We start from the raw sequence: 18,877 nt of genomic DNA, 5'->3' as shown, positions 1-18,877 counted from the left end.
CCAGATTAATTTACTAATCCCTGTATTGTTACATTTATTCATATGTCTAAATGTAGAGTAATGATTAGATATTCTTTTGGACAACTAAGATGAAGAACTATCTACATATAAAGAAGACTTCTGGTTCTGATGTGTAATACAAAATTGTTTCCTAACAACAAGTAAAGTCTGTATGCATCAGAGAACATTAAAATAGACCATGGAATATTCCAGGGTGATTCACTATCCTCTCCCCTTTCCATCATTCCTTTGTCCCACAAGCTGAATAGAACAAATCACGGTTACAAAATGTTTGACAAGATCATTTCATACTTGTTCTACATGGATGATCTGAAATTATAAGCAAAAGATGACAAGGATCTGAAAGGGTTACTAGTAACTGTGAAAAGATTCAGCGATGACATCAATGTGGAATTTGGCTTTGATAAGTGTGCAATAGCTTCATTCATACATCGTAAAATGATAGCTAATACCATGACCCAACTTGTTCATGGTACATTTATCAAGGACCTGGATCAAGAAGGTTTTTATAAGTATCTTGGAGTACACAAAGGGAAAGAGTATTATAGATGTGTCAGAATGGTCCTGAATACTGAGCTGAACTCCCAGAATAGAATTGCAGCTATAAACTCCCTGGTGGAACCAGTTGTCCTGTTTAGCCTTAATGTCATCAGTTGGAATTTGTGTGAACTCCACTGCATGGATATAAAGATCAGGAAACTGCTGACAATAAACAAGATGTATCTCCCAAAATCGGACATCCCACAAAAGGAAGGCAGTAGAAGACTAATCCAACTTGAAACGTCCTATAAAACAACCACAATGAAATAAAATGCAAATCAATTGGAAAACAACAACAATAAAAACAAGAGCAAAGCTCTGCCAAGGCAACATCAACACCCTCTCAACGATTAGCCAGAGATGATTTTTTAAATGCGAATATCTGAAATAAACTCGACTGCTCTCACAAACGAGAATACTAAAAACGAACCCGACTGCTCTCAAAAATTTAGTAAAAAAGCAGGAAAAATAATCTAGAATCCTTGACTGGTGCTGGATTGATCCCAATTGTGAGGCCAAACATCCCTGAAAGTTTCATCTGAATCCATCCAGCAGTTCTTGAGATATCTTGTCCATGGACAAAGAAACAAACAAATACAACTGAAAACAATACCTTCACCTTTGCTAAGAAGGAGGTAATAATAACTAGCATGGCCCATGGAAATTCCACAGTACGAGTCAGTACATTTGAAAACAATATGTTAGTATATTAAACACAAGCAAGATTGGCACCCTTACCAGTAGCATGCAAAAAGCACTATTCAAGCATTGGACCTCACAGAGGCAGTGACAGGTGACTGAGACTTTTAGTGATATACTGTGCTTGTGTAGAGCTGTCAAGCCAAGTGAGATCATAGTTGTGGCCAATGTTGGTATCATATCAATGGCACCCATGTTAGTGGCATGTAAAAAGCACCCACTACACTTCTGGAGTGGTTGGCATTAGGAAGGGCATCCAACCGTAGAAGCCTTGCCAAATCAAATTGGAACCTGGTGCAGCTCCCTGGTTTACCAGCTTTCAGTCAAATCGTCCATGCCAGCATGGAAAGCAGATGTTAAATGATGATGATATCCTGCCATTTAATCAAAATGGTGATTTTAAATATAATTGAAATGAATTTGGAAGAATTGCTTATTTATCTCCTTGTAAATACATTTGGTAGATATGTACTTTATAGTCTAAGGAAATAAAGATGAGCTACTGGCATACATTAACATGAGATTGGTAAAATTCTTGATTTACTCTCTTACCACTTTTTTTTACACAATGTTTTTATAAGTGTTTTATATTCTTGTTTGCCTTGTCTCTTGGTCTCAACTACTCTTATTGCCACACTAGATAATTTCCCGGCCCCAGAAAATACCACATATAATTGTCCATGGCTGAACACTGGATGTGGCAAATATATTCCAATTTTGTTAAATGTCTGTCCCTATGCTTTCCAAAATGAAAGACGGGTTGGAGTCATTTGGAGCCAGCTTCAAGTAGGGTATTAGGAAGTGTATTCTTTCTTGTGCACCTGTTATTAAAGTGGCTTCAATGCAATTATTCTGGAGGCTAACACATCCGTCATGTAGTACGTGTTTATTTTTTGAAAAATTATCCTTTTCATTCTTTCTCTTTTAAGCTAATGTCATCTATTGTTGTCCATATTTTATAAACAGATGTTTTGATTGAGCAGATGATAATTAATTGCATTAAAGTGCATGCGTTAAGTGAAGGAATTTAAAAAAATATAGACATCTGAACAAACTACACTGTTTTCTGTTCAACTAGCAACAAGGCTCAGTCTGAGTTATTTACAAATGAGAATATTTTCATTTCTTTTTATTTCTTTTCAGTTCAGCAATCTATCTATTTGTGTATCTTAATGTATCACTCTTTGCATAACTTTTGATATATTGGTAGGCTCACATACTTGTCTGTCTGTCTGCCAATTAAAATTATTTCACTTCAATTTAACTATCTGCTGATATATCTTTTAAAGTGTAAATTTATAGACCTTCATGATATTGTTTCATTATCTTAAACATTTCAATTGTGTCTGCATTTTTAACACACAAATGCAGGATAATATAGACCTTCACCCTCCTCTGCACTCACTTTCTCTCTAATAATGATATGCACCTCTCTCTCTTTCATGTCTCCCCTTTCTGTTTTTTCACTGATTCAACTATCCTCATTTTGTTTCTTTCTTTGTATCCCTTTTTCCCCTTCCTTTCTCGCCGCATATATTTCTACATTTAAGTTATAACCTCCCTTGATGACATAATTGTAATGTAGGAACAAGCAGAATAATAATAATAATGATTTCTTTTATTTGCCACCAGGGCAAAGGATGAGAGGGACAATACAAATATAGACATAAGTGTGGGAGTTTACATATAATAGAATGATAAAAAAGAAAGAAAAGAAGGAAAAACACGATAGTGATGGGGTCCTCTTGATAAAGGAAGACGTAGGGATCATCGAGGAACCCCACCATCCAAGATTTCCCTGAATACTAAGGACAAGTGCCCTCTCCAACTCATTTCCTCTGACCTACAGATCTACACTTAGAGCAGTACCATCCACTCTTGCCATTTTCGCTACTTTCACCCACCTTTTCATAAATTCACTCGAGGACAGCACCTCCCTCTCCACCCTCACTTTCCTTTTCAAGTGAGACTTGAAAAAGTTGATGAGGGCTTTACCAAAGAGGAATGTCTCTGTCCTCATTCCTTTCAGCCTCATCCACCAGACAACCTCTTTCACCACAGCCACCAGGTAAAGGAAAACTGCCTTTACTACCCAATTAAAGGAGGCGGCAGGACAATCATCACTATGGACTTGGCTGACAGACAAATCCGTCCCACATGCAACAGTAGCTGTTTGACAAAACTTCACAAGTCAGCAATGCCTGGACACTGAATGAGAGTGTGCAAAACAGCTTTGACTCTCTGTGAGCACCTTGGACAAGCCTGTCTGACTGCACATCCATGCCTGTAGAGTTTATCTCGAACCAGTGGTGCCCCCTGGTAGCACTACCAAGCCAAAGACATCTGGAAATTATCCACTGACGACCAGGGTCGCCGCAAGGATTTCATCGCACTTCCCCACTACTAATCTTTTATATATAACCAAAGTGGAACATCTACCGATTTTGTCTGACTGGTAGAGGACAGTGAGCGCCTGGCAACATTGTAGGTATCAGGCATCCATTCTAGGTCTATTCTTTACTTAGGACTGCAGCTCCGTCAAGGAGACAAGCTGTGGAAATATGTGTCTCACAAGCAGAGCCCACACACGTTCACCTTCTAGAAATCATTGCAGGTGACACAACCTGAGTGCGTATCTGTGCATTAAAAGCCATGGCATGCCTAAGCCACTACACAGAGGGAGCTGGCAGCAGATTGACTGCCTGACCATTGGAACATGTCCCTTCCACAAGAAAATAAATGAGACTCTCCAACCTGATCAAGCAATAACTGGGGCAAGGCACAACAGCCAGGCAATAAATGATGACGGAGATGATATAGGCATTCACCACCTCTCTCTGACCATTCAGGGACTACTTCCTTTCTGCCCATTTCTGGGTAAGACAGGCCACCCTGTTCGTCACCTCATCCCAATTCTCATCCAGTTGGAGGTCGGGACCAAACCAGATCTCAAGCAGTTTAACTGGTCTGTCAATCCAGCATCCACTGCTGCTGTCTGACGGCATCGATCTGCAGGTGCCCAGTCACAATTCCACCAACTTGTTGGCATTGATTTTGGCCCCTGCAACCAACTCCTATTCCTTTACAATGGAGCCAACCGTCTCCACTTCAGTGGCATCCAACACCACCATGGTGATGTTGTCTGTGTACACCAACACTGCCCCCCACCCAAGTCCAATTTCAAGTGGGATGCCTCTTAACTGTTCCAACTTCCACAACAGTGGCTTGAGAGCCAGCACGCAACCCTGACAGACCAAACATGCAATGCAAAATGGTTTCAACAGGTGATCATTTACTTTGACCACCAAGTAGGTGCCGCTGTGCATTGTGGCAATCCAGCCTCTGAAAATGAGTTTGAAACCAGCCACTTTAAGGTTGGCTTCCAAGTAGCAGCAACCCTACTGAAAGCTTTTGGCTGATCTAAATTGATTAGGGCCCTACCAAAGCTAGCTTTAGTCCTGGTCCTGTCTATGATGTATCACTTAAGGTAGTGGTTGTCATGGCCAGACCTGTTCAGGATTGCACACGTTTTCCCCTCCCCAACCAGACTACCGATGACAACCACCAACCATTTTGCTAACACCTTGGCCAAAATCTTAAACTCCGCATTTAAGAGTTATGGGATGAAAATTCCCTAGATCAGTGGTTCTTACTACCACACATCCCCTAGGAATTTGTCATCTTTCCATCCCCCACTGCCCGCATCTATGAATGAAATTCCCTCCCAGATTTTAAATAAAATCTAAAATATGTTATTTTTTGTCTTTTTATTGAATAAGAATAAGAATTATACAAAATATGTATAATTTTATATATAATCTCATTATACAAAAAGTGAGATACTTGACACCACTTCTTAGCTACAAGATTTTAAATGCATAGTTGAATGCCAGAGAGTGCACAATGTAAGTCCCTTTCAATGTTCAGCCTGTTTCTTTACTTGGTTTTGACAGCAACAAGCGTGAAAAATGCAGCTTTTCAAAGATATGTGGATCCAAACATAGCTAAAATCTGAAGAGCCTGATGTAAGATCAATGGGTAAACAGGAAGGTACTTGATCCAGAACATTTCAAGATTCAGTTCTTTGAAGTCTTCTTTAGCTGGGGAGTTGAACTTCAGCTCAAGAAACTCCTCTTGCACTTCATCCAAAACATCAGTCACTTCACACTGAAATGGATTGCTGTTGAATTTCCAAGCTTCTTGTTTTTCTTCTATATCTAGGAAGTATCTGATGAATTCTGTCATCAAGTCAGTTAGATGAGTTATTTGTTTCTTTAACTCAGAATCAAGGTTACTGTAAATGAGAGCAGAATCCAAGTAACTAAAACTGGCTGTATTTCCCTGCTGAATGTGACATTTCTGGAGGTCAAGTTTGGCCATGAAGGTTTGAATGGTGTCACATTGTGTGAGAATATTGAGGTTTTTCCCTTATAGTTCAAGGTCGAGACCATTCAATGCTTCAAAAATGTCTACCTGGTAATGCTTTCACACTGGAACTTGTCATGGAGATCTGCCTTCTGCTGCAAATCTAGAAATATTGCTGCTTCTTCTCGTAGTTCATAAAGCCATCCAAGCATGTTCCCCTTTGATAGCCATTGTGAGTTCATGTGAAAAAGTAATGCTTCATGTTCAGATTCTATATCTTTACACAACAGTTTGAAAAAATAACTGTTTAAGGTTTCACCTTTAATAAAATTGACAACTTGATAGCCATGTTCAGGACATTTCTCATTTCAGTAGGTTAGCTTCTGGATGCTGTGGCTTCATGATGAAATATGCAGTGTGTACCTACAACAGATGGATTTTTTCTTTCACCCTAGTAATGAATCCAGACTGCAGACCAAGCATGGCTGGAGCTCCATCAGTGCACACCCCTACAAGTGAATCCCACGAAAGTTGGTTTTCCTGAAAGAAGTTTGATACATCACGAAAAATAGTTGTTGCTGTTGTACAACTATCCATAGGGTGACAGAACATTTCCTCTTTTACACAGTTGCCTGACGCAAAACGAGCACATACCAGTAATTGAGAACACTGAGCGATGTCGGTCATTTCGTCACACTAGATGGCAAAAACAGGAGAATCTCTTGCTTCGTCAAGAATTTGATCTTCGATATCTTGAGACAAGTCGTTGATCCTTCCCTTGACTAGCGTTTGATTGTGAAATCTGGGAAAGCTTGTTTACACTATCTTTCTCCAGAACAAGTTTTGCTGCATGGAGTAGACTTAGTTTTATGAGAGACTCTCTGATGTTATGGCTCTTCTTGCTCTTTGTAATCAACATGGCGAACTAATAAGAAGCTTCAAAAACCATTGAAGTTTGTTGCTGAAATGCCCCACTACTATCCAACCTAGGAATGTCTATTTGTTTCAGAGAATGCCTTAGGCTTGTCTGCAAGAGCAGGATGTGTTGTCCTCAAGTGGCATTCCAAACATGAGGATCGTATTCCATCATTTCTCAAAGTTTTGTTACACATCCCACATTGGTAGACTTCTGTGTCACCTTTTTGGAGGGACACAAATCCAAATTGAATATATTCAATATACTTCCATTTCTTTGCATTTATATATTGTCTCGATATGTGGTGGGGTGGGGGTGCTTGTGTTTGTGTGTATGGGCGAGAACGGGTAGGTACACATAAGCAAATGTATGTATGGGTGCACACATACGAGCACGGGGCATGTGTGTGGGTGCGTTAGGATATAGGTGCATAGGTGTATGTTTATATATGTGCATATATATATATATATATATATATATATATATATATATATGTATATATATATATATATATATATATATATACGTTTCGTGTTGCAAGACAGTGTAGGAGAGAGAATAGTGATGTTGTAGGAGAGAAATGTGTTCGCATGGATGATGGTACGCTTGCACTAAATGAGGCTGCAAAGAAAGAGGTCTGGAGATGCCACTACGATAGATTGCTTAATAAAGAGAATGAATGGGAGAAAGAGAGCCTGCCGTATGTCGACCCAACAGAGGGACCAGCTATCCGAGTTGACAGTACCAGGGTAGATAAAGTAATTAAGAGTATGAAGACAGGGAAAGCCCCCGGCCCATCAGGAATCACTGCAGAGATGCTCAAAATATCTGGCAGTGTTGGCTACAGCCTAGTCACCCGTATTACGAACCAGGTGATACACAAAGGAGTCATACCCAATGACTGGTGTAGCAGCACCATAGTAAACTGCTACAAAGGTAAAGGTGACGCTTTAGACACTAATAATTACAGAGGTATCGAGCTGTTAGATCAGGTTATGAAAGTTACGGAGAGGGTCATAGCCCAACTAATTAGGGAGCAAATCAATTTAGATGAGATGCAGTTTGGGTTCGTGCCAGGTAAAAGCACCACTGATGTCATATTTCTAGTGAGACAGCTGCAGGAGAAATATCTAGCCAAGGATAAACCTCTGTACCTGGCCTTTGTTGACATGGAGAAAGCCTTTGACAGGGTCCCCCGATCCCTTATCTGGTGGTCAATGAGGAAACTTGGGATAGAAGAATGGTTAGTGAGAGCTGTGCGAGCCATGTACAGAGATGCTGTCAGTAAGGTGAAGGTTGGAAATGAGTACAGTAATGAATTCCGGGTAGAGGTAGGGGTCCACCAAGGTTCCGTCCTCAGCCCCCTCCTATTTATCATAGTCCTCCAGGCGATCACAGAGGAATTCAAGACAGGTTGCCCCTGGGAGCTCCTCTATGCTGATGACCTTGCACTAATTGCGCAGTCACTATCAGAACTAGAGGAGAAGTTTAAGGGGTGGAAGCAAGGACTAGAATCGAAGGGCCTTAGAGTCAACCTAGCAAAAACCAAAGTCCTAATAAGTAGGAAGGTAGATAAAACACAAACCCCTTCAGGTAGATGGCCCTGCTCAGTATGCAGTAAAGGAGTAGGTAGTAACTCTATAAGATGTACCCGGTGCAAGCTATGGACACATAAGAGGTGCAGCAATATCAAAGGCAGATTAACTACAAAGTTAGTCTTTGTATGTGGCAGATGTTCAGGTGCAATAAACACTGTGAACAAACAGGAAACAACTTCGATCTCATTCCAGGAAGAAAAACTAGAGGTAGTTGATAGCTTCCGCTATCTGGGTGACCAAGTTAGTAGTGGGGGTGGGTGCGCTGAAAGTGTAACTGCTAGAATAAGAATAGCCTGGGCCAAGTTTAGAGAGCTCTTACCTCTGCTGGCGACAAAGGGACTCTCACTCAGGGTAAAAGGCAGACTGTATGACGCATGTGTACGAACAGCCATGCTACATGGCTACATGGGCTGTGACTGCTGAGGACATGCGTAAGCTCGCAAGGAATGAAGCCAGTATGCTCCGCTGGATGTGTAATGTAAATGTGCATACCCATCAGAGTGTAAGTATCTTGAGAGAAAAGCTGAACATAAGAAGCGTCAGTAGTGGTGTGCAAGAGAGACGATTGCGCTGGTTTGGACATGTGGTGAGAATGAATGAGGATAGCTGCGTGAAAAAGTGCCACTCCCTAACAGTTGAGGGAACCCGTGGAAGAGGTAGGCCCAGGAAGACCTGGGCTGAGGTGGTGAGGCAAGACCTTCGAACATTGGGCCTCACCGAGGCGATGACTATTGACCGAGACCTTTGGAAATGTGCTGTGCGTGAGAAGACCCGGCAAGCCAAGTGAGATCGTTGCCAGTGCCCTTGGACTGGCTCTTGTGCGGGTGGCACATAAGATGTACCATCCTGAGCGTGACTGTTGCCAGTACCGCCTGACTGGCCTTGTAGGGTTTTCGAGCGAGATCGTTGCCAGTGCCCCTGGACTGGTTCTTGTGCGGGTGGCACATAAAACACACCATTTCGAGCGTGGCCGTTTTCGTGCGGGTGACACGTAAAAGCACCCACTACACTCTCTGAGTGGTTGGCGTTAGGAAGGGCATCCAGCTGTAGAAACTCTGCCAAATTAGATTGGAGCCTGGTGTAGCCATCCGGTTGCACCAGTCCTCAGTCAAATCGTCCAACCCATGCTAGCATGGAAAGCGGACGTTAAACGATGATGATGATGTATAAATGTAGGCGCTTATGTAGGTGTACATGCATATATACATGCATGTGTGTGTGCGTGTATACGTATGTATGAGTGTTCAGGTGTGGATACTTGCATGTTTGTACATATACAGGAAAGTAGGTATAGATACAGGCACGTATGTATAGGTGAGCGTGTGTGTACATATGTGCATGTGGAGGTTTCTGTGTGGGTGTGTATGTGTATGGGTGTATGTGGGTATGTACACATGGGTATGCGCATATGTATGTGTGTATGTGCGTACACGCACGTGTTTGTAAATAGGTGTCTGCATGCTAGCAGACACATATGTAAACACTCACTTTAATTATCTCCCCTCACCCACCCGAATAACGCCTTGACCACAACCTTTAGCTTCACATCAATAACACCCTCCCTTTATATTTCTATGTAAACTAGCGTTCTTATGCCTAAAGCCTGTGGAATAATATTGGTGACCCTGTCATAACTCTATGTAAACAAACTTTCTAACGGTCACTGACCATGTAACATCTCAGTTCGTAAGTTACCCCATCATTTCGTTTTTGTCTTGCTACTAAATGTTTTATTATGTTCTCCCTGATGAGAAACAAGTGATGATTCCAGCAACCCTTTCTTTTTTTGTGAAATGGCCCACACTTGCTTCGAAACATATATGTAGGAATTAAAGGAACTTTCATCGACATGCGTTTTGCTCCATTTGCTGTTATTATCCATATATATATATATATATATATATATATATATATATAGGGAGATGCACTTGCATAGCAAGTGACCTGATCTGAGATCGTGTGTTGGAACGAAAACAATTGCAGCGTGGAAGGTGTTTATAAGCCATTTAAAATAACACACAAAATCCGTTAGATTCACTTCAACATTTAAATTTAATTTGTCAAAATATTTTCGTCGCTTTGAGACTGCAACCTGTTCACTGACAAAATTCTGTGCTGCATCTGAGAAAGTAATAGTTAGTTCATGATATATATGTACATGTGTATGTATGTATGTATGTATGTATGTATGTGCGTGTACATGTGTGCGCGTATGCATCTGTGTACATGCGTATGCATGTGTGCATGCCTATACACATGTATGTATATATGTATATATGTATGTATGTGCGTATGTACTTATGGATGTACGTGAGTAATACGGTAAGTGTGTAGACGTGTTTGTGTGTGTGTGTGTGCATATGTATGTACATGTGAATGTATGTTTATGTACTGATATGTGCGTCAGTTCAAGTTGCATACATGACAGTTACTTTGTTGAAGGTTGTATATACGTACATATATACATATGCATATACACATATGTAAACATGCACACACATATATGTGTGTGTGTGCGTTTGCCCCTCTCACCATTGTCTAACGGTGAATTGACACAACGTCTTAGATACATATATGTACATATATAACTTTACTTATACATATATAAACAAGTATACACAATCATATTGACACTCACACACGCTCACAAATATACATATCTCAAAGTATACACGCATATATGCTTAACCATCACTACACCTATACATATATATACACACACACACATACACACATACATATATACAACTATGTATGACACTAATACTAATACAAGGATAACGGTTAAAATTCAAATATGCATTTTTTTTTTTTTCTCCATAAACATACCACATAGATGTATCCACCCACACTCATATCTACACATACTCATACGCCCATGCATGCACACACTCATAGTCACATACACAACACACAACACATGTGACTGTGTGTGTGCAATTTTACACAATTTTACTTCAGGAATTGACATTTGGTCCATGAGAGAGTTTGATGCAGCTGCTCTCATCTGCACCTCCTGTCGTGAAGTTGGTTCATCTGGGACACCTGACAGGAAGAGATCCAGCCTCATCTTGAAGACACCTACATCCACCACATGCAGGTCTCTCAGGTCCTTCGGGAGGATATTGAAGAGCTGTGAACCTCTGAAGCCCGGGCTATTGCAGTATCTTGTCCTACATCTTGATGGCAAATTTGGAGTCCTTGGCACTATGCAATGGCATCCAGTTCTTTCATTTGTGTAACTTTCGATGCCAAAGTTTGGGAAAATTCCTTCGAGGATCTTCCAGATGTATATTATGGCATATCTTTCTCGTCTACGCTCTAAGGAATAGAGTCTTAATCTCTTGAGTCTTTCCCAATAACTTATATGCTGCATAGAGGCTATCTTCTTCATGTAGCTTCGTTGGATTGCCTCAAGTTCTGAGATTAATTTGACACTGGTTGGTGACCATAGCTGAGAGCAATAATCAAAGTGGCTTAGAACAAGTGTCTTCCAGAGCACCATTATGGTTTCCTGATCTCTTGTTCTAAAAGTCCTAAGAATCTATCCGGTCAGTCGCCTGCATTTCATTGACAATTTAGCAACATGAACATGAAAGGATGCATTATTACTCATGTAAATGCCCAGGTCTCGCACTGTCTCTGCTTCTGGGATTGCAGTCCCTCCAGGTCCAGTGTATTTAATGGGTATTGCATTTAATCTTGCATGCTGATAGCATAAGGCTTGAAACTTTTCAGCATTAAACTGCATGTTATTCTTTTCAGCCCACTTGTATATTTCATCCAGCTTACATTGCAGGTGCATAGTGTCTTCAGGGTTCTGTATTACCTGTGAGACTTTTGTTTCATCTGCATAACTTGTGATCGTGGCTCTCTGTGTGGCTGAGGGCATGTCTGAGAGGGCCATTATGAACAGTAGTGGTCCCAAAACAGTGCCTTGCGGAACACCACTCACTATTTGCGTGTCATTGGAGGTGGCCCCATTGGCCATTACCGCCTGACTTCTATCCTTCAGAAAGTCATGAAGCCATTCTCCCAATTTTCCAATTATGCCGAGATCACGCAGTTTGTGACATATCATTCCATGATCAACTTTATCAAAGGCCTTTGCAAAGTTGAGGTATATCACTTCCACATTGGAGTGGTTAAGTAGCTGTTTCAGCACCCAGTCATAGTGTTGTAAGAGCTGAGTCAGGCAGCTTCTTCCTGGTCGGAAACCATGTTGGGTGTCAGGCAGCAAGTCATTTTCTTCAAGGAAGGCGATTAGTTTTCTTCTGACTATTCGTTCCATGACTTTGTTGATGTGTGAGGTCAGAGAGATAGGTCTGTAGTTCTTGCCCTCCGCTCTGCTACCTCCTTTATGAATAGGGCATATTTTTCCCTCCTTCAGTTTTCTTGGGAGTTTGCCAGATGCAAGGAAGCTCTGAAAGAGGGACTGCAGCGGTTTTGCTAGGACTCGTTTACATACCTTTAGAAGGATTGCTGGGAATCCATCAGGGCCAATAGCTGAGTTTGGGTTCAGTTCATCTATAGCCCTTATTGCATCGTCTTCCTTTATATCGATGTAATTGATCATCATTGCCTCTGTTTTTATATCTGCAGTGGTAAAAAAGTCAGTTGGATTGAAAACACTTTTAAATTGCTCATTTAGTATTTCACTTATCCTCCTTGGGTTTCCTGTTTGTGCACCATCTTTTTCAAGGAGTGGCCCTATCCTGCAGTGCACTGAAGCTGTTTCTTTGGCAAACTTGTAGAAAGCTGTGGGGTTAGATTTTATATTGTCTATAGCCCAGGCTTCTTTGTCTGCTCTTTCGTTTTCATGGGAGAGTTGCAGATTTTTTTCAATCTCCAGCAGCTGTATTTTCAGGCGGCACTTTTCACTGCTTTCAATTTGTTTGTTTAGGCGATTTGAGACTTTTGTACGCCGTCTCATAAGAATTTTCCTCTCTCTGGGGATTTTGTTCTTGTGTACAGTGGCCTTTCTCTCCGGTACACATTTGTAGCATATGGCTTGCATTACAGACATGAATTGTTGAAGTTTCATGTCGATGTCCGGTGAGGAGAGACATTTAGGCCAGTTTTGTTTGAGGATCTCTTTCTCAACTTGTTTCCAGTTTGCCTTATGGAAGTTCAAATTGGAAAGATTCTGAGAGTTTCTTGTAGGCTGCATGTCCATGGTTTCCTTTGGTCCATACATGGTCAGTTCTACCATGTTGTGATCCGAGAGTAGCGTCGGTGTCACTTTCACATTATGGATGAGATCCATATTATTTGTGAAGCAGAGATCCAGTATGTTACCTGCCCTGGTTGGTTGGAGTACTATTTGTTCCATGTACAAAGTGTTGGCGAGGTTCAGGAGGGAATTCACCTGTCCTTGTTCGTATCGTGTCATTCCTGGGAGAGAAAGGCCCTCGGGCCATCTGACATTGGGCAGATTGAAGTCTCCCATAAGAAGTACACTTATGTGTTGTTCTAATGTGTCTAGAACGTCTTCTATTTTTGTAAGGCAGTCTTCAAACTTGCCTACATGATTTGGAGCATCTGGAGGGCGATATGTAGTACATATAACTACATTGAGTTGTCTTATATGTACAATTAGTGTGTCACATACTGAATTTGAGTGTGACAAAAGGACCTGGGGTGTGAGGTCTTCGCGGATGTACATAGCAACTCCACCATGATTCCTTTCTTTTCTGTCAGTCCGTAATACAACATACTGTGGTATGTGTATTTCTGCATTTCCTATATCTGGTTTCAGGTGTGTTTCCGTAAGTGCTATGCATAAGGCTTGATTGCAAGCAACAATGTCTCTCAAGAAAGTGATTTTTGTCCTGTTACTAAGTGATAACAGTCCTGTGATGTTCAGTAAGAGCACCGATGTGATGTGTGTGTTGTTGCCAGTGGTGCCCATCTTGGGTCTATTTGCTGTGGTGGTCTTGTGTATTGGGGATAGTCCCATCTCTGAGATTGTAGCCAGGTCACCTACTGTACCACCTTTTGTGCCATGCACAAAAAAGATTGTTGTTCAGCCGCTGCCCTTTCAACAACATGTTGTTGATAGGTCTGGTTTGTAGCACGCACTACATCTGCATGCCTTCGTTTTGGGGCAGGTGGTGCGTAGTCCTTTCCTTTTGGCAGGTGGTTTCTGCCCTGTTTCATGTTTATGTGGCGGGGTCTTTGGTGTGCAAAATGGCAGCCTGCACCTTCCTCTCCATGCCAGCAGACACCTTTCAAATAGAATTTGCATATTCGTGTGTGCTGTCTCTTTCTATCCTTTTTGTAGTCAGGTTTGCTTCTTTCTTTGGCTGTTTCATCTTTTGTTTTAGTTTTAGTTTTTCCCTAAGGTTCTATGTGTGCATTGTTACTCCCGCACCTTTAAATATTTTAAAAAGTAAATACTTTTTATAAAAGTAAATCTTGCTAATTTTTAATTTAGTTTCTCTCATTTCTCTGACTAATAACTATTTTATTCGAGTTATAACTTCTAATATAAACTTAGAATACATTTTAACCTTTCCCAACCCACTGATAGTATTCCTACATTTTCTCTAGGTAATTCTGAGTCTCTTCTACCTATTACTTTTTCGAAAACCTTAGCTTTAATTCTCTTAATTTAGTCCTGTTTTTCTAATCTTTATTCCTCCCCTCTTTTTTCCTCTTCCTTCTTTCCCCCTTTCTTTCTGTTCGGGTTTTGGCCATTAATATTATGGTTTTACTCATAAATAATACTACCCCACATTAATGTATATCTTATTTTAACTAGATATGTTTATCTTGTTCTAATTATTATTGTTCCCTATAGTTTTAAACTTAGTAATTTGGTGTTTCATTGTATTATTCTAATTATATTGTAGAATAGATATATTTCTTTAATACCTTGACCTTAATTCCCTTACCTTAAATTTTTTCCAAATTCTTAGGGTATTGTCATTTCATTTCCTTTTTTTTTTCTTTTTTTTTCCCCCCTCATGCTTGATTTACCCTTAACCTGCTGTCCATCACTACTAAATCTACCTTCCTCTATTTTTGAAATTACTACTATCCCTCCAATTAGATTTTATATTCTTGTTTGATTCACTAATCTGTTGAACAGCAGCATAGTCGAGATGGTGTGTTTTCGTCTCTTACTCTTGTTTTTTGCAAACATCTTCAACATGTCTTTCTAAAATGAAATTCCATTATGCAGCTGAGGAGTACATTTTCATTGTATATTCTGTGGTGTTCTCACTACATGAATAAATGGAGCTTGTACGAAACGTACGTACTGCTATAACCTATTGAATTTTTGCTGCTTAACTTCAAATTTTATTCACCAAATCTCTTGATTTTGTTTTTGGTTTTTTACCCTACCAAATTCTGGTGCCTCAAACATTTTAAGTACCACATTTAATCTTTTGATTACTTGAAGCATTTGACAAAATAGAAGGGGATATAGCATCATACAACATGGAAGACAATTGGAAATTTCTGCGGGACAACCTGTTGAAAGCCACAGACCAGATCTGTGGCTGGTGTAAAGTCCCCTCTCGACCCAGAGTAACGTGGTGGTGGAACAAGGATGTAGACGGGGCTATTAGACAAAAGAAACAGGCCTGGAAGGACTGGAAGAACAGTGGTAGCAGGGAATTGTACCAATCTGCCAGAAGGGAAGCTAGGCGACAGGTTTATTTAGCCAGAGGGGAAGTAGATAAGAAAAGATTTGCCAATGTTCTGCGCCGTGAGGACCAAAGACTCGAGGTATTTCGTGTTGCAAGACAGTGTAGGAGAGAGAATAGTGATGTTGTAGGAGAGAAATGTGTTCGCATGGATGATGGTACGCTTGCACTAAATGAGGCTGCAAAGAAAGAGGTCTGGAGATGCCACTACGATAGATTGCTTAATAAAGAGAATGAATGGGAGAAAGAGAGCCTGCCGTATGTCGACCCAACAGAGGGACCAGCTATCCGAGTTGACAGTACCAGGGTAGATAAAGCAATTAAGAGTATGAAGACAGGGAAAGCCCCCGGCCCATCAGGAATCACTGCAGAGATGCTCAAAATATCTGGCAGTGTTGGCTACAGCCTAGTCACCCGTATTATGAACCAGGTGATACACGAAGGAGTCATACCCAATGACTGGTGTAGCAGCACCATAGTAAACTGCTACAAAGGTAAAGGTGACGCTTTAGACACTAATAATTACAGAGGCATCAAGCTGTTAGATCAGGTTATGAAAGTTACGGAGAGGGTCATAGCCCAACTAATTAGGGAGCAAATCAATTTAGATGAGATGCAGTTTGGGTTCGTGCCAGGTAAAAGCACCACTGATGCCATATTTCTAGTGAGACATCTGCAGGAGAAATATCTAGCCAAGGATAAACCTCTGTACCTGGCCTTCGTTGACATGGAGAAAGCCTTTGACAGGGTCCCCCGATCCCTTATCTGGTGGTCAATGAGGAAACTTGGGATAGAAGAATGGTTAGTGAGAGCTGTGCGAGCCATGTACAGAGATGCTGTCAGTAAGGTGAATGTTGGAAATGAGTACAGTAATGAATTCCGGGTAGAGGTAGGGGTCCACCAAGGTTCCGTCCTCAGCCCCCTCCTATTTATCATAGTCCTCCAGGCGATCACAGAGGAATTCAAGACAGGTTGCCCCTGGGAGCTCCTCTATGCTGATGACCTTGCACTAATTGCGCAGTCACTATCAGAACTAGAGGAGAAGTTTAAGGTGTGGAAGCAAGGACTAGAATCGAAGGGCCTTAGAGTCAACCTAGCAAAAACCAAAGTCCTAATAAGTAGGAAGGTAGATAAAACACAAACCCCTTCAGGTAGATGGCCCTGCTCAGTATGCAGTAAAGGAGTAGGTAGTAACTCTATAAGATGTACCCGGTGCAAGCTATGGACACATAAGAGGTGCAGCAATATCAAAGGCAGATTAACTACAAAGTTAGTCTTTGTATGTGGCAGATGTTCAGGTGCAATAAACACTGTGAACAAACAGGAAACAACTTCTATCTCATTCCAGGAAGAAAAACTAGAGGTAGTTGATAACTTCCGCTATCTGGGTGACCAAGTTAGTAGTGGGGGTGGGTGCGCTGAAAGTGTAACTGCTAGAATAAGAATAGCCTGGGCCAAGTTTAGAGAGCTCTTACCTCTGCTGGCGACAAAGGGACTCTCACTCAGGGTAAAAGGCAGACTGTTTGACGCATGTGTACGAACAGCCATGCTACATGACAGTGAAACATGGGCTGTGATTGCTGAGGACATGCGTAAGCTCGCAAGGAATGAAGCCAGTATGCTCCGCTGGATGTGTAAGTATCTTGAGAGAAAAGCTGAACATAAGAAGCGTCAGTAGTGGTGTGCAAGAGAGACGATTGCGCTGGTTTGGACATGTGGTGAGAATGAATGAGGATAGCTGTGTGAAAAAGTGCCACTCCCTAACAGTTGAGGGAACCCGTGGAAGAGGTAGGCCCAGGAAGACCTGGGCTGAGGTGGTGAGGCAAGACCTTCGAACATTGGGCCTCACCGAGGCGATAACTACTGACCGAGACCTTTGGAAATGTGCTGTGCGTGAGAAGACCCAGCAAGCCAAGTGAGATCGTTGCCAGGGCCCCTGGACTGGCTCTTGTGCGGGTGGCACATAAAAGACACCATTTCGAGTGTGGCCGTTTTCATGCGGGTGACATGTAAAAGCACCCACTACACTCTCTGAGTGGTTGGTGTTAGGAAGGGCATCCAGCTGTAGAAACTCTGCCAAATTAGATTGGAGCCTGGTGTAGCCATCCGGTTGCACCAGTCCTCAGTCAAATCGTCCAACCCATGCTAGCATGGAAAGCGGACGTTAAACGATGATGATGATGATGATGATATATATATTTGTATAAATATAGAAAAGGATAAAGAGAACAATGTTAAAGTTAGAAATATATTTTATGGATAGAGTCTTACAGCTGTTTCAGGGAAGATCCAATGCTTCCCATCATCGGAGACAGAAATAGCAAAGGAATCGATTATTATATCTATAAGCGGAGAGTTATAGTAGGAAGTGAGAGTGAGTGTGATGCGCTGAAAGAGGAAAGAAAGAACAGTACTTGGAGTGTAGCTTCATTCCAGTAGTAAGTATCCGTGTAAATAATCCTTTTGGGAATTTTCCGGAGATAGTTGCTGTAGTAAAGGCTGAAATAGCAGAGGTGGATATATGTCATATCGTGGATGTCTCAAGTCAAGTGTGAGATGTGTGTAGGGTAAATAGGTCAAGTCTTAAAGACAGAATGGGAAGGTGATAGAGAAGTGATTCAGGTGGGGAATGGTATTGAAATTTTTTTTTTTTTTTTTGTGGTCAGTTAATCTGACTGGGCAGAGAGAATGAGCATTGGGAGGGAAGGAGGAAGAGGGGTAAAGGTTTAGTAAGGAAGAAGGAATGCGCACAGGTAGCATGGAAGGGTAGACTATAAGTGGTGAGGGTATGGGTGACACTCCAAAGACAGTATTAAAGAAGAAAGGAGAGAGAGAAAGAATTAGTAGTACCATATTCTAAAAAATAGAGTTACACTTAATTTACAGATGTTGGAAGGGGGATTAAAAGTTACCAAGTAGCCTGTATGTGGTGGTGGTGGTGTTATTGCTGAGTAAGTGTAGAGAAAGTAAATTTGGAAAAATATATTAAGTATTGATAGGATCAAAAAAGAAATGAATCTATTCTAAAGATGGTATAAGAGGGATGATTTTGCTAGGTCGAATAGGTTACCTATAGGGAGCAG

The 18,877-nt window shown here is 41.2% G+C and overlaps 1 protein-coding gene across 4 annotated transcripts in view; it reads left to right on the top strand.

Moving 5' to 3' along the window:
* LOC106872494 (SLIT-ROBO Rho GTPase-activating protein 1-like) overlaps positions 1-18,877 on the top strand; it is a 654,858-nt gene that overhangs the window by 360,046 nt on the left and 275,935 nt on the right. The gene's annotated exons all lie outside the window — the stretch shown is intronic.

Source organism: Octopus bimaculoides, chromosome 4, assembly GCF_046866305.1.
Source record: "Octopus bimaculoides isolate indiv1 chromosome 4, ASM4686630v1, whole genome shotgun sequence".
Lineage (NCBI taxonomy): Eukaryota > Metazoa > Mollusca > Cephalopoda > Octopoda > Octopodidae > Octopus > Octopus bimaculoides.
This window is presented reverse-complemented; position numbering and strand designations above follow the sequence as displayed.